Here is a 17,427-nt window from a genome sequence, read left to right as displayed (position 1 = left end):
CAAATACAAGTATTAACAGTGGATGTACAACTACTACATAATTGTTAGTACTAACAGTGGATATACTAGTACTACAAATACAAGTATTAACAGTGGATGTACTACTACTACATAATTATTAGTACTAACAGTGGATATACTACTACTACTACAAATATTAACAGTGGATATACTAGTACTACAAATACAAGTATTAACAGTGGATGTACTACTACTACATAATTATTAGTACTAACAGTGGATATACTACTACTACTACAAATATTAACAGTGGATATACTAGTACTACAAATACAAGTATTAACAGTGGATGTATGTGACCGGACAGTTCCCTCTGCGTTGTGTTATTGGAAGAGCATAGACTCGGGACACAGTGATCTCATGCGGAGGCAGTCTCCATTTATTTACCCTGGACAACAGGATTATAAAGACAGTTAGCTGGGATGCTAAATTAGGTCCTGTACCCAGATTTCTCGCCAGAGACAACATGAAAAAGGCGAGAGCTACGGGCACACAAGGAATTTACACACGAACACTACGGGGGGGACACATGAAGAAGAAGTGGGTGTGGCTGGAGGACTAACACCCCAAACAAACTGTACAATAAGGAAGACACCAGGTATGCATAAACTGAATGGGTTACATTTACTACTACTACGTAATTATTAGTACTAACAGTGGATATACTACTACTACTACAAACGTTAACAGTGGATATACTAGTACTACAAATACAAGTATTAACAGTGGATGTACTACTACTACATAATTATTAGTACTAACAGTGATATACTACTACTACTACTACAAGTATTAACAGTGGATATACTAGTACTACATAATTATTAGTGCTAACAGTGGATATACTACTACAAATATTAACAGTGGATATACTAGTACTACAAATACAAGTATTAACAGTGGATGTACTACTACTACAAATACAAATATTAACAGTGGATGTACTACTACTACAAATACAAGTATCATCGGTGGATGTACTACTACTAAAAATACAAGTATTATCAGTGGTTGTACTATTACTACTACATAATTATTAGTATTAACAGTGGATGTACCACTACTTCAAATACAAGTATTAACAGTGGATATACTACTACTACAAATACAAGTATTAACAGTGGATATACTACTACTAAAAATACAAGTATTATCAGTGGTTGTACTATTACTACTGCATAATTATTAGTATTAACAGTGGATGTACTACTACTACAAATACAAGTGTTAACAGTGGATGTACTACTACTACAGATACAAGTATTGACAGTGGGTATACTACTACTACAACAGTTAGTACAAATAATAGAAACCTCTACCATGTCTTTAATGATCCATTAATTACCAGAGCAGGGATTTCTAATTTAATTCAAGGAATCACTGCATGGATGAGATACACTGTTTCCCATAAAGTTGGAATATTTTTGTTTTCAGACACATTCCTCTTTTTATTCCTATTTATATACATTAGTAATCACCTGTGACCTGGTGTAATGATTACATACTGAGTTCCAGTCACATTTTTATTTATTTATTTATTTTTTTACTTGAACTTTTATTGGTTTTTCAACAAACAAACAAAAAAAGAAGCCAATGCTTTAACTTGCATATCAATACAGATACCTGCACAAAGTAAGGAGATTTAAAGAAGAGAAAAAAAAAAATTACAGCGAGAGACGGATTGGTGTAGCTCCGTGAGGTGAGAGGATAAAATCAACAAAGTCAAGGCCACTGGGACCATCTATCTAACGTGGGCCAAAGGAAGCGTAGACCATTCATGTCACTCCAGTTTGTCTGAAGTCTCTGGGGAATGTAGGGATTCTACCAATAATGTCCATTATGTTGAGTCCCAGGCACACTTTATCTATCAAGAATAAATCACATTGTCACAATCATTTCATGAAAAGAGGTAAAAATATTTTATTCAGACTTTATTGTCAACAGTGTAGGTTTGAAAATAGTTGATTTTCTTGTTTAATCATATAAAACCAATGCAAAACTGACTTTATGACCAGCCGGAATAAGGCGTTTGCATCTCAACTCTTCTTTTAACATCTATTATATAGATATATGCTGCATTATTAATTGTCCTCTACATTAAAACAATTCCAAAGGGGGTTTGTAAGAGACCAGAAGAGGGCAGACACGCTACACCATAAAGAAGCAACACTTTGATCCTCAGCCAAGAGAAGACTTGAGAAAAAAAATCCTTTTAACACTATTAAGTGAGGAAAGTCATCAGTTTCAGAGAGCAATCTGACTGAGTTTATGTTACCAGTCAATTTCTGCTGGCCACAGCCATGAAGAAAACTGTAAATTTTTCTGCTATGAATTGTCCTCCATTAAAGTAATGGGGTTCTAAAAGAGAGATACGTTAAACTATTGCCTTTCATAGGCTCAAGAGCGCGTTATTGAAGTGTCAGTAATTTATTAGTTCCCGTGAAGGTGTCACAGACAGCTTTAACACAATTCTCCCTGCAGTCGGCACTCTCCAGACGATATAGAACAGGATTTATGAATGGGAAGGGAATCAATCAATAAGCGATGATATTTCTCCTGGTGACAAAACACGTTGGAGGAGAATTCAGTCAATGTTTGACTGAGTTGTTTTGTCGTTTTGTTGGACTTGCCCTCCAACCCAGCAGTGTTTCATAAACCAGTACACTCAAACAGCTCCGAAACAACCGCACAACTGGAATGGAATGAGGTCAACATAATTTGGAATCCAATATAAAACTCTCCAAACATTTTCTTGGGAGGGTTATGTGTTTTTTTTTTTTTTTACTTAATGTTTGTGTTATAGAGTTGACAGGCTGCTGTGGCTCAATGCAAGGTTATTTATGATGCCCTGAACTGTTCTGCTGCTGTAGTAAGTCGATTATTCTTTCAGTTTTAAAGCCTTTGTTGACGCAATAATAATGCTTTGAATGACTCCATATCTATCTGATGAATGCATTTATCACAATTTCATCTACAGTTGTGGTAATGTCTTGGAAATGTCTATTCAAAACGCAAGCAAGTTCAAGTAATAGCATTAAGGTCTCAAGGATCTTACACTTGGGAAAAACAGGTCTAACAAGACAGTGTTAGCATTCAGTTGTGCCAAATCACAGACCCATGTTTTTTTTTTGCTTTATATGACCTTTAACCCTGATGGTTTACATTCTGCGACTCGCAGAATGCAGCTTTAGCATCTCATCATCATTACATTCCCTCATGTTTGAGCTGACATCATTGTTCTGATTCAACACAAATTGCTTTGGACCAACAAGGCGGCTGTCACAGTTCATGCATGTTCTGTTGGCCTGGCGGTGTTTCCTTACACATGCATCATTATCTCACGTAAACAGAGGAAATGCGAGACTGCCAGGGGAATGAACGCTATTCAAGGCAACGAGCGAGAACTGAGTGAAAAGATCCTGGGCGGTGACACCGTCGTTTAGCGTCAATTAAAGAAAACAACAAGCAGATCCTTTTCTGAAGGCAGCTGGATCCAGAGTGTTTATTTATACAAAAGCAAATGTATGTACTTGAAGAATACATGCAGTCAAGGATGTTTCAATCAGAAAACCATGGAGGGAGCACAGGGGTTACGAAAATATCCCTCACATTGAGATGTACTTGAGTTGAGCTTATACACACAATGACCTCCCCCTTCTCTCGCTTTATCTCATTATGGTCCTCTGTCTCTCTCACACATAGTAGCTCCACTGTGCTGCTTTGCACTCGGTCTCTTTCGTATGCAGTGCATGGGCCCTGGTGAGGGCCTTCCCTTGGCCTCCTCTAGAACAAAATAGAGAAGATGGTGTTATCAGAATGTTGCCAGGAGGTTGTCAGCTTGTATTGCGCCTGGCTGACCGATTGGCCAGTTGGCGGATGCGTGTCGATGCCAGGCTCCCAGCGCCTTTCCTCCGTGGACATCTGCTGTGTGTGGAAAAGCTGTGGAGTTTGTCTGTGGCTGCATCTTAATCCTCCATCTCTTCAGCTCCAGCCATGCCTGGCCGTGCAAACCAGCAGCTCTGCTCGCCTTGCTTGTATTAATTGCCCTTGCCTGGCTCGCTGTTTGCTTCTGATTACACTCATTAATTTCAATTCCCCAGGAAGCCACCACCACCGTTGCTTGCCTTTAGACACGTGCACACACACTCATTCCACAGTACATGCATGAACAGCCATAAATGCTTAGTTGTATGGGGACAACCTTGCATTTTATGGACATTCTTGCATATAAGACACTTTTAAAATCAATTTCTTGTCCCGGTTTGTTGTAGTTTATGTTGCAAAGTAAGGTATATCGAGCAAGACAAAGACATCTTACTGAGCCTAGGTAGTAGTTGAAACTGATGATGCTGTGTCTCTGTACATGTGAGTCAGTGTGAAGTAAAACCATTTAGTGTCAGCTATCGTTAATTGCATGTAGTAATATTCCTCTAATCATATGCATACCACACAGACACCCTCTGCACCGCTCTATGTCATTAGTGGCTGGCCATTTGTCTTCAGCAGCTGTGAGCTGTGTCTCCTTTCCACCTCAGCTGGTCTCTCTCTGTAAGGCACTGGACAAAAAGAAAGCTGGTTTGACCCACTGGTCATAAGTCACTGTCCTTATCCCAGCAGGTGGACCACATCTGGTAAATCCCAGCATCTGTGCATTCAGGGTGGCCTTGTAATTATAGCAGTGCAACAGACTTTGTTCAAAATTGCCTGGAAAAATCTATGTCAAACCATATTATTACCTTTGACTCAGTACATTTTCAAGCTCACACGCAAGCACTTTCCTCTAATCAAATCTACAATAATCAGTTAAAACACAGCAGCTTAGCGGCAAAGCTGATGAAATTATTTGAGATTTTAAAGCCTGTTCTTAATGAACAAACATAGAATCGGCAGTGTTTATTTATAGAAGTTCCAAATGTATTAGGCAGTTTAAATATGTAAAATCCAAAAATGGGTACTTGATCCAGAGTAACATATCAGAGCTTTAATCAGTGTGTGTTTTTGTACTGAATAAATGGATATTCAAATGTTGTAGTTATCATCCACAGTAGAAACAATCCTCTGTATCCAATATACCATCAGTTTTTTTGGTGTTTCAGTAAAGAGCGGTGCACCACATGTGGATACTCAGCAGCCACTGTCTGAGACTTTCAGAGGAGCAGTAAAACCAGCCATAATTCCAAGCTGTGTGGCCTTTTGCCTTCTCTCACCCTCTCACCTCAGATTTTCTGCAAAGTGGGGCTTCTGGTCTGAGTCATCAGACAGCTGTACCTTAAAGGGCCTCATGAGGGCGGCACCCCAAAGGGTCACCGCCCTGGGCTGTGATTTGACAGCCAGGCACATATAAAAACCCCCGAAGCTTGACAACTTCCTAGCTGAGCCCACCTAACCCAATTAGTGAACCAGTCCTCAGTCGGAGAGAAAATGAAAACATTCCGGACTCAGATTCCCATGATGGCCGTATTCGTTTATTAAATCCATTTCTTCTTTCACTCCCCCTTTTTCCTAAAAAATTCTACAAGTGATTTTAATGGTTCACCAAGGAGTGACTCAACAACTCGGTGTCATGCCAGTGAATTGCAAATATACTCTACTCCAGGCTGTGCTGAATCCAGTCATGCCAGAGTGCCTCATATTATTATGTTAACCCGCAGCTATCTTTTTAAAAGAACACTCAGATAATGAGAGCAGATTGCCTTTGCTCCACGGCTGCTAAAACTACACAACCCAGTGGGCAGTGCAGACTTTGGGGCTGTAAAAGCTCGAGGGCGAAGGGAGATTCTGGGCTCCCGCAGAAGGTCGTATTGATTGATAACGCACCCTGCGGATCGGGGCTGTGGGTTACTCACATTGTGTGTTTGTTGTGGGATACCAAACTGCTGCCTGAAGCCCCAGAACAACAGAGACAGGCAGAGAAAGACAGTGAAATCAATGACTGTCTCACACAGGGCCCTTATAGGTTCTTCTAATCATCTAAAGTGGCTCCCTTGGCACATCTTCTTGCACCTACCTCAGATGAAAAAATAGCATGTTTTCCTGAAGACTAGAGATCAGCAAGGGCCGGCAAGAACCTTCTACACCAACGCAGCAATCGATGAGTGAAGTAAGATTCATTTCTCTCAAAAAATAAAGGCATTCTGGCAGATAAATCAACTTGAGGATGTAAATACCACAAATTCTAGTCTGGGAACAATGTGGGTGACAAGAGATGCATAGGAAAAAGGTTGCATATGCCTACAGAGACTAGGCCTCTAGTGTCTTCTATTTCCCTTGCGGACTTCTGACAGAGCCAGATAGGCCTCCTCACTGCTGACAGCCAAATGTCCTCATCCATCCTCATCCAAGGGGCCCACAGGCGTCATCAGCCCCGTCTAGATTTCCCCTGACAAAACCCCAAAGCTGAATTCTCTTGCCCCAAGCCCGGCAAAGCGATAGGGCTCAGTGTCCCCGTAGAGACTCTGTCAATATGTCATCATCGTCAGCGCAGCCAGTTGGCAGCACTGTAACCCACTGCAGATGTGTCAGCAAAACACTTTCCATTCTATTATTATTTCTTTCCACTGGATATCCATTGTAGGGTACAAACATCTTCTTTGTATTCGCAGAAAAGGTCATAACTCAAGCAGCCCATGATGTGCTTCCCACTGCTGTGATGGGGAGGTATTTGTGATGATGAACAGACACATGGGGGTTCATTTGTTTTGTTGAAGGGGGGGAGACTCTCAGCCAGGTGGAGTCATATAAGCACTGATGGTCCAACCTAGCTCTGCTGACAACACAATTTTAGCCAGCTTGGAAAGCAAACTGACTGATTCATAGCAGTATACACCTTCAATACAAATGTAGCGTATGAATTATTTAGCTTTTCCTTTGTGTGCATGGCTTACAAAGGGAAAATGTAGGAAAATGGCACCTGAAGAAGCAACTTTTAAGTAAGGCAAGGCAAGTTTATTTGTATAGCACATTTCAGCAACAAGGCAATTCAAGGTGCTTCACACAGGACATTGAAATACAACGACAAGGGAAAAAGAAACACATTTAAAACATTATAAAAGAAAAATGTAAAAGGTGATTAAAAACAGCAGGTAAGAAAACAACACATAAAATCCAAAAATATAAAAACATACACATATTAAAGTAAAAGTTGCAGTGCAGAGTTTCAAAAGAGAATATAAAATTTAAAAAGTAAAAAGCCTTTTAGTCAAAGGCAGCAGCGAACAGGTGAGTCTGTAACCTGGACTTAAAAGAACTCAGACTCTCAGCAGACCTGATATTTTCTGGTAGTTTGTTCCAGATATGCAGAGCATAGAAACTGAACGCTGATTACCTCCGCCAAGGAGGTTATGTTTTTGCCAGGGTTTGTTTGTTTGTTTGTTTGTCTGTCCGTTAGTGTGCAACATAACTCAAAAAGTTATGGACAGATTTGGATGAAATTTTCAGGGTTTGTTGGAAATGGGATAAGGAAGAAATGATTAAATTTTGGTGGTGATCGGGGGTGGGGGGGCCCACGGGGGGGGCCACTGATCAGCCTTGGCGGAGGTCTGCGCTCTCCGAGTGCTTCTAGTTCTCCATGTTTAGTTCTGACTTTTGGAACACAAAACAGACCTGCACCAGACCACCTGAGTGGTCTGAATGGTTCATACTGGACTAGAAGGTCTCTGATGTATTTTGGGCCTAAACCATTCAGTGCTTTATATGCTAGCAAGAGAATTTTAAAGTCTATATTAAGTAAGTCTTCTTTTCACACTTCACATTTGCATTAAATAAGCTTCCAGAAAAGTGAAAATCTATATTTTAAAATGAAAAGGTGTGTATTTGTAGTGTTGCAACAATTGTCCTCAACACTGTGGCATTAAACTGTCAGTTTAGTCAAGGAGTCATTGCAATATCACAGCCATTTTGCAAGCACAATCGAAGTTGCTGGGACATTTCATTAATATTATATGTTATTCAGGACACATCAACTATTGAAAGGGATATATTTGAAAGTGGAAAAAGTGTGCATTTGAATAATGTCTGTGGACAAAAATCAAACTGCAACCACTGTCCTCGTGACTAGGACAACAAAAAAGAAACTTTACCAAAGCATTACATTATAAAAGCCAAGAAATCACAGCAATCACAGCCGAATAAACACAGTCAAGTATTTCAGATTTATTCAGAGGCACTTACTCGTACATGTTGTAGTCTGGGATGTAGAGAAAATTGCAAATGGAAAGGACATAACTTATAAACTTGAAAGATCAAGGGCAGAAAGATAATATATAAAGGCTAACGTCTCCCTAAAGAGTATAGCAGCAGGTCCCTTCCTCGCAAATGAGAGGAAATTGCAACTTTGCAGCCAGTGACATGAATTAACTCCGCATGTCAAGGGGAAACACAGTACAAGTCTACACATGTTGCCTTGACCTTCCCCAAGTTGTAATGTAATGCACAGCTAATAGAGGACAAGATGACTCTGAGATTTCATTTCAGAAACAGCAGCGGTAATGGCTCAGATGATGATCATGACTGCATTGCATCCAATTGGATTTAAAGCATTTTAAATATTTTGTTTACTTCCTATGAGAAAATAATGTTCCCCTCTTGCTACAATGCAAAACAGCAATGTCACAGTGTGTTTAAGGTTGAACTGTGCTGTATTATTTGCTGCTCAAGTATTTTCAATAAGAAAGTGTGAGGTATTATGTTTGTACAGAGTCCAGCCCAGTGGATTATGGGTTGAGCAAGGAAGTGAAAGTCAGGAGCTGCATGTGATGTGATGTGCGACCTTTGACCGAGGAATGTTTTTCATAGCCGGGTCATCCATCTTCATTTTCTGCTGGTGGTTACTGTGCCGTAAAGTACTAATTCAAACAGCTTGAGGTGTTTGGATAGCTCACTCTGTCGCACTAAACACACCCAGACTGTCTGAAATGACATCCATCAGTGAAACTATGTTTCAGTAAGGATCAGGTAACTTCATGTTATCACTTACAGTAATTCAGTCTTGGAAAATGCAAAGTCAGGCTTTTTAGGAATGATTGCAGGATTAAAAAAAACAACAAAAAAAAAACAACCTCAGCACTCAGTTATTCATATTTGGAAATCACATTAGATAAATATTGTATGTACAGAACAGTGGTTCCCAACCTTTTTTGGCTTGTGACCCCATTTTAACATCACAAATTTATGGCAACCCCAGACATTCAAAACAGAGACTTTTTTTTTTTTTTTTTTTTGCTAAAAGGAATTTGTTTTTGGTCATGTAATAATTTGCTATATTATGTTGCAAATAAATGTTAATTTTAGATGATATTTAGTCTATATAATGTATATTATTATGGACGGAGGCAGAAAAGCCAGGTGTAGATTACTGCACAAAGTGAGAATTTTATTTTTCTTGGTCAGGATATGTACAGTCAGTCCAGCTTGGATTTCCAAGGCTGACAATTAATACTGAACAAACAAGAACTCAAACTATGAATTATGAAAGAGCTGCAGCATCTGAAACCGACCACAGTGAACATTTGAAAGATAAACAGTACCACAGTGCTTCAGTTTCAGCTTCACAGTTTGTCATGTCTTTTATGGATTGTGATTGTCTCTGTCAACTCACCATATATTTTTTATTAGTTAGTTTTGTTTTTGTTTTTTTTTATCAATTACTAGAAATTTCAGGCGACCCCATATGGAGTCCCGACCCCAAGGTTGAAAAACACTGATATAGCATAACAACAATTTCTTTCCTTTGTATTTTTGGATTTTTCTTGTAAACTGCCTTTGTAATTCTCATAAAGATTCTTCTAACTATTAAACATAATAGACATTCTCTTCTGTTAAATTAAAGAAAAATACATACTGTTGGAATTTGCATTCATGAGTAATATCTATCCCAAAATATCCTTATTATATCAAAGGTTTTCTGCGTAGTATTGATGATCTAAACTCATGACATCATGGAAAAGTCGCATACCAGAAGACACTTAGGACTAAAATCACCAATGAGCTCATGCTATGTATCCACAGACTGTATCACTCACTGAATAAAGTATGAAGCTCATTGTTTTTAAACACATCTGTATTATGGTATCATCAAGTATTTGTCATCCGATTACGACTCATAGATGCTTTTCTTGGCGGTCGCTCAAAATGACACTGCATCTTGTAATCTTCATATTCTGCGTCAGCTGATAGTTTACATTATAGCTCTGTTAGCTTAGCTCTGTTTTTAGACTGAAAACAGCCACAGCTAAACCACAAATCACCTCTGTTTTCTGTTTGGTTTGTGTTGTCAATAGCTGAACTAAAGATCTGTTTGGAATCCTTCAAACAAGGTCAGAACTTTTCATAGTTTAGTCTGAACTGTGATTAACAAACGGCAACTTGGTAAAGATAATAACATCCCATAACAAGTGGTATCAGGCACAACAAACCCCACCCCTCACATATATTGTACTTTATTTTGGCATCAATCCAGCTGATGTCATTATGTCTATGTGTGTGCCGATGTCAGCATATTAATTGCCTCTATATATGAGCCAAGTTTGAAGTAAATTGAAACAAAATTGATGTTTTGATAGACATGTGAAATTTCAGCCATTATAAGTAAATGGGTGAAGAAAAAAGATTTTAAAAATTCATAAAAAATTTCAATTTTGACCTGCTTTTCGCAAAATGTATTGACATCTATTCTGGGTCACTGGCAATCAATAAACCAAATTTGGTGTGAATTCACCCAATAATTTTGCTGCTATAGACATCTGAAATTTGCCTTTTTCAAGTAAATGGCAGAAAAAAGGATTTTAAAAATTCATAAAAAATGCGAACTTTGACCTACTGTTCCCAAAATGTAATGAGATCTATTCTGGATCACTGGCAATCTATAAACCAAATTTGGTGTGAATTCACCCAATAATTTTGCTGCTACAGACATCTGAAATTTGCCTATTTTAAGTAAATGGCGGAAAAAAGGATTTTAAAAATTCCTAAAAAATGCGAACTTTGACATACTGTTCCAAAAATGTAATGAGATCTATTCTGGATCACTGGCAATCTATAAACCAAATTTGGTATGAATAGTTTTGCTGCTAGAGTGTTAACAAAGAAACAAACAAACAAACAAACCGAACCAAAAACAATACTCCTTGCCTCCCCTTCAGGGGGGTGGGGGTAATAACTTTACCCCTTCATAAGTGTCATAATCAAACTTACCCCTGTAGAAGAAATGCTACCATTTCAGCCTCAAACTCCATGTTTTTCCATTTATATTTGTGTCCAGTGGAGAAAACAGTGATTCTAGATTTTATCAGTCACTAGTTGCTTTTCCATTGAACATCTGCATAAAACTTTACTGATATTTACAAAATGTCGAAAACACAGAAGTGCGTAATGTGGGTTTTTCCATTAAATCACAAATGCAATGATTTGTTTATTTATCACGAGATGACATGAGAAGTCATTCTATAAATATGGCGACAAACATAAATATGGTGATAATTTACAGATATATTCATTATTATTATATATTACCCCTCTATCTCATACTAAATTAAAAAATGATTGGGTTTCCTGGTGTGTCCACACAAACTTCTTTGCTTGTTATAACGTTCGTCAACATCCGTTTTTTAATTCACCTGACTAGTTGTGAAAAAAGGTCTTTCCATTGCAGTTTTGCGTGATATACCATTTGCGCTACACCCGAAAACCCACCTCTTGCCAGCGCAAAAACTTTTAATCGGAAAATGAGACTTTTGGTGAAATTGTCATTTTCCCATTAGGTAAATTTTTATGTGCAAGTTATAGTTGTGCAATTTGAGGGTCAATGGAAAAGCGACTACTTTCTTTGATTCTAAAAGTTGTTTCGTTGTGGTTCTCATCCCATCTGGTCACTTTCTGATGCTTTGATTAAAGGCCCTGTGGTGTTTGTTTTCCTCACCATGAGAGACCCGAAAAGTGACTCACTACTCCCTCTAGTGGTCACATAAATCCCTCAGCTCGTCATTGTACAGGGTGGGGAAGCAAAATTTACAATATTTTGAGGCAGGGATTGAAAGACAGTGTATGACCAATTAGTTTACTGAAAGTCATGAGAATTTATTTGCCACAAGAAAATTGACATAATAGAAAATGTTTTTATTCTATATGTCCTCCTTCTTTCTCAATAACTGCCTTCACACACTTCCTGAAACTTGCGCAAGTGTTCCTCAAATATTCGGGTGACGACTTCTCCCATTCTTCTTTAATAGTATCTTCCAGACTTTCTCGTAATAGTTTTGCTCATAGTCATTCTCTTCTTTCCATTCTAAACAGTCTTTATGGACACTCCAACTATTTTTGAAATCTCCTTTGGTGTGACGAGTGCATTCAGCAAATCACACACTCTTTGACGTTTGCTTTCCTGATTACTCATATGGGCAAAAGTTTCTGAAAAGGTATGGATAATAGTGTTAGGTATGATTATGACATCAATATATGTTTGGTTTCAAAACAATTGACGCAGTGCCTGCTGAGAAAAAACAACTAAATGTCCATTGTAAATTTTGCTTCCCCACCCTGTAAATACATTCAATCCATTTATTTCTAATTTAATACATTGGCGTCTTTGGCAAAAAATCAGAGTCCTGTATTTTAAACATTCAAGTGACACTTTTAGATCATTTTCTAATATTTAAAAGTGGAAATTCTACAAATAGCCACTTGAAATGGGATAAATTCAGGATTTTTTGTAAGAGCTACAGGCACATGATTTTTATCAGACAACTGAGATGACACATACAGGGGTTGGACAAAATAATGGAAACACCTTAAAAAATCAACAAAATATAATTTAATATGGTGTAGGTCCGCCTTTTGCGGCAATTACAGCCTCAATTCTCCGAGGTATTGATTCATACAACTTGTGAATTGTTTCCAAAGGAATTTTAAGCCATTCTTCAGTTAGAATACCCTCCAACTCTTTTAGAGACGATGGCGGTGGAAATCGACGTCTTACTTGAATCTCTAAAACTGACCATAAATGCTCAATAATGTTGAGGTCTGGGGACTGTGCCGGCCATACGAGATGCTCAACTTCATTAGAATGTTCCTCATGCCATTCTTTAACAATTCTAGCTATATGCATTGGGGCATTATCATCTTGAGGTGAAGGTGTTTCCATTATTTTGTCCAACCCCTGTAAATAACTAGTGTTGAGAAGAGCAACTTTTTTTCCCCTTCCAGTTTGTCTGATATAAAGTCAACTGTCCTTTCTGCCTCTATAAATCAAGAGACACTTATAAAACGAAGGAGGGTTCAAATCAAGTAGTTCCAGCAGCAGTCGGTGGTCAGCCTCTCAAGGACACTGATTGACATTTTATACAGTGCCTGGAGTTTAGTGGTATTGATGGCTTTCAATTTAACGGCATACTCTTTTAATAAGGATCCTGCCAGATGCCCATGTGTCCAAAGTGCTGTTTAAGAGACACAGAAACACAGAAGAAGGGACGGAGACAGGAGGTCCAAATGAAGTGGTGTACTTTTCTCAAAAGCAATTGTTTTAAGATACTAGCTGGTTTACGCAGGCTGGAAAACACACATTTACAGAAACAGCGCATCAGAAAGTGAGACGTTTGGTTTTAGGCAGCATTCTACCTTCAGAACAAAAGAAATCTCACCTTCAGTGTGTGCTGTAAACACTCACACCTAATAAAATTAAATAGGAGTTTGCCTGACATTCAAGCAAAGTAAACTTAATGAATATTTATTTGCACGTTATTTGCAAGGAATTTATGCGATTGTAAATAAATAAATTATAATAATAGCGTCCTGTCTAATTCTTTTAACCCATAAAGACCCAGGGCTACTTTTGTCAGTTCCTATATTATTTTTCTTTTTATTTGACCTTTCCCAAGTGATTTATCACCATTTATTATAATATTATCCTCCATATTTAGCATTTTTCAGTAAAAATCAGGTATTTTCCCGCATTTAATTTACTGATCATGTACTTAAATTATCCTGTTGAGATTACATTTGAGGGTTATTATATCAAAAATAGAGAAAATGACAGAAAAAGTGACTTTTTTCAGTAAAATATACCATTAACTGAACATAAACCAAGTGTGTTCACCCACTGTCATTTATCAAACTCTGTGGGTTTTACTGATGAATCAATGTTGTAGAAGATGACAGCGTTTCCATGGTAACTACGGAGCCTCTGAACGTCCAAATGGATCATATCTGATGACCATGAAAAGATGAATTAATTAATGGAACAACAGCTAATGTATTTTGTTCGTTTATGTATTATTATTATACAGAGATGCAATAAACTGGAATTTGACTCCTTCGACGTGCTCAAAAACTCACCAAATTTGACACACATGTCACGTCCGGCGAAAAATTTGCTAAAATGTGAAAATTAACCCCTCTAGGTGCCAAAATGTGCTCTGTAGCGCCCCCCTAGATAAACAAAAACAGCCCTAGCGGCCAGTAGGAATGTCGTAGAAACATGAAACCAACGCCAAAATTTTTGTCTCATTGAGCCTAACAAATCATACACAGACACCCATGAGCTAACTCCAACAGGAAGTTAGCAATTGCCTTTCAAAATAAAACAGTTGCATACAAATTTCCAGTAGAAATGCTGTAGAAACATGAAACGAATGCCAAAATTTTTATCTCATCGAGCGCAACAAATCATATACTGACACCCATGATAACTTCAACAGGAAGTTAGCAATTTGCCTTTCAAAATAAAACACTTGCATACAAACTTCCAGTATTAATGTCGTAGAGACATAAAATGAACGCCAAAATTTTTGTCTCATCGAGCCCAACAAATCATATACTGACACCCATGATAACTTCAACAGGAAGTTAGCAATTTGCCTTTCAAAATAAAACACTTGCATACAAACTTCCAGTATTAATGTCGTAGAGACATAAAATGAACGCCAAAATTTTTGTCTCATCGAGCCCAACAAATCATATACTGACACCCATGATAGCTTCAACAGGAAGTTAGCAATTTGCCTTTCAAAATAAAACAGTTGCATACAAACTTCCAGTATTAATGTCGTAGAGACATAAAATGAACGCCAAAATTTTTGTCTCATCGAGCCCAATAAATCATACACAGACACCCATGAGCTAACTCCAACAGGAACTTAGCAATTGCCTTTCAAAATAAAAGGCTTTCATTCAAACCGCTAGTAGGAATGTCATAGAAACATGAAACGAACACCAAATTTTTTCTCATTGAGCCCAACAGATCATACACTGACACCCATGAGCTAACTCCAACAGGAAGTTAGCTATTTGCCTTTCAAAATAAAAGGCTTTCATACAAACCACTAGTAGGAATGTTGTAGAAACATGAAACGAACACCAAAATTTTTGATCTCATCAAGCCCAACAAATCATAGACTGACACCCATGAGCTAACTCCAACAGGAAGTTAGCAATTTGCCTTTCAAAATAAAACACTTGCATACAAACTGCCAGTATTAATGTCGTAGAGACGTAAAACGAACGCCAAAATTTTTGTCTCATCGAGCTCAACAAATCATACACTGACACCCATGAGCTAACTCCAACAGGAAGTTAGCAATTTGCCTTTCAAAATAAAACACTTGCATACAAACTTCCAGTAGGAATGTCGTAAAGACATGAAACGAACACCAAATTTTTTGTCTCATCGAGCTCAACAAATCATACACTGACACCCATGAGCTAACTCCAACAGGAAGTTAGCAATTTGCCTTTCAAAATAAAACGTTTGCATACAAACTGCCAGGCGGAATGTCGTAGAAACACAAAATGAACGCCAAAATTTTTATTTCATCGAGCTCAACATATCATACACTGACACCCATGAGCTAACTCCAACAGGAAGTTATCAATGTGCCTTTCAAAATAAAACACTTGCATGCAAACTTCCAGTAGGAATGTCGTAGAGGCATGAAACGAACGCCAAATTTTTTGTCTCATTGAGCGCAACAAATCATACACTGACAACCATGAGCTAACTCCAACAGGACGTTAGCAATTTGCCTTTCAAAATAAAACGCTTGCATACAAACTTCCAGTAGAAATGTCATAGAAACATGAAACGAACGCCAAAATTTTTATCTCATCAAGCGCAACAAATCATATACTGACACCCATGAGCTAACTCCAACAGGAAGTTAGCAATTTGCCTTTCAAAATTAAACACTTGCATAGGAATGTCGTAGAGACCTGAAACAAATGTCAAAATTTAACAGTTTACATCAGTAGGTGCTTTTGTTCACCGGTGTATATTTGGGTCTTTATGGGTTAACATCTATTGGATTGCGTTTGGATCTATAAGCCCTGAGCCAAAACATTCAAAGTGTCTAAAGGCAACTTTGTCCTCCTCTGCCTCTTCAATCAGATCTGGGGTACAACATCTATTCCCAGCCATGTTTTATTAATCCATCTGCATCCCAAAAACTAGGCCAGTCACACAGAGTACAGACTATCCACTTGTCCTTTGTACAGATGCTATTACTGTTTTTTTTTTTTTTTTTGCCTTTCTTACTGGGGTCAAACACACAGAACAGTGCTTATTTCATCTGGGTAATGAGCACTGTCGATTTGGGGAATAAAGAGCGGCAAAGAATGGACTACAGATGCACAGTGTCTGATACTGCATCTTGGCAGAATCAATACACACTCTGTCAAAATGACTGTATTTGCAGTTTTGGAGACAATAACAAGTAATGGGTCTAAATGACTCTTGGAAGGCTGCTTTAATTCATAAGTCTCATCGCTTCTGTAAATGCCATCGGGCATGCACTTAGTCTAGACACTCGACCACACAGGGCGACACTGCAGCACCCAGTCTACGCCGCCGCCATCTGTGTGTGTATGTGTGTATGCATAATAACGTGTGTGCTGTTTAGACTGTGTACGACATGCTACTAGCACAAAAAGAAAAACAGATTCATGTGGCAGACACGTGAACCATGTGGCTCAAAGAAAGGGAGTGGGACATTACACCCCCCCCCCCCCCCCCTCAACCATCCCAGTGGGTACAAAGAATCCGTGGCAGACGGTGTCACCTGACCTGGCTACTGCTTTAATTAAAGCCCTAATGATAGGCTTTCAAATGAGAAGCAACTTATCATCACACATAATCGCTCTCTGCTAGTTAGCACTGGCGGAATTGCAACCATCTGCTCGGCTAAAAACACATTCTGATCATTCTTTATATAGCAGAAGTTCACGTACAGTATTTATATTAGGAAACACGCATTATGTGAAGCCGTCTGGTCCCACATTGTGCAATAATAGGGTACATCTGTGTTTAAAGGTCTTATCTGCAGTGTTGAGAATCCCTTTTGTAACATGTTATTATTGGAATTTGCAAAACTTTGAGGAATGAAACTGGTTACTGCTGCAGACTTTTCCAACTACTTTTTTTTA

The sequence above is a fragment of the Sphaeramia orbicularis genome, chromosome 21 (genome assembly GCF_902148855.1).
Source record: "Sphaeramia orbicularis chromosome 21, fSphaOr1.1, whole genome shotgun sequence".
Classification (NCBI taxonomy): Eukaryota; Metazoa; Chordata; class Actinopteri; order Kurtiformes; family Apogonidae; genus Sphaeramia; species Sphaeramia orbicularis.
The sequence above is the reverse complement of the archived record's forward strand: the minus strand, read 5'-3'. Positions refer to the sequence as shown.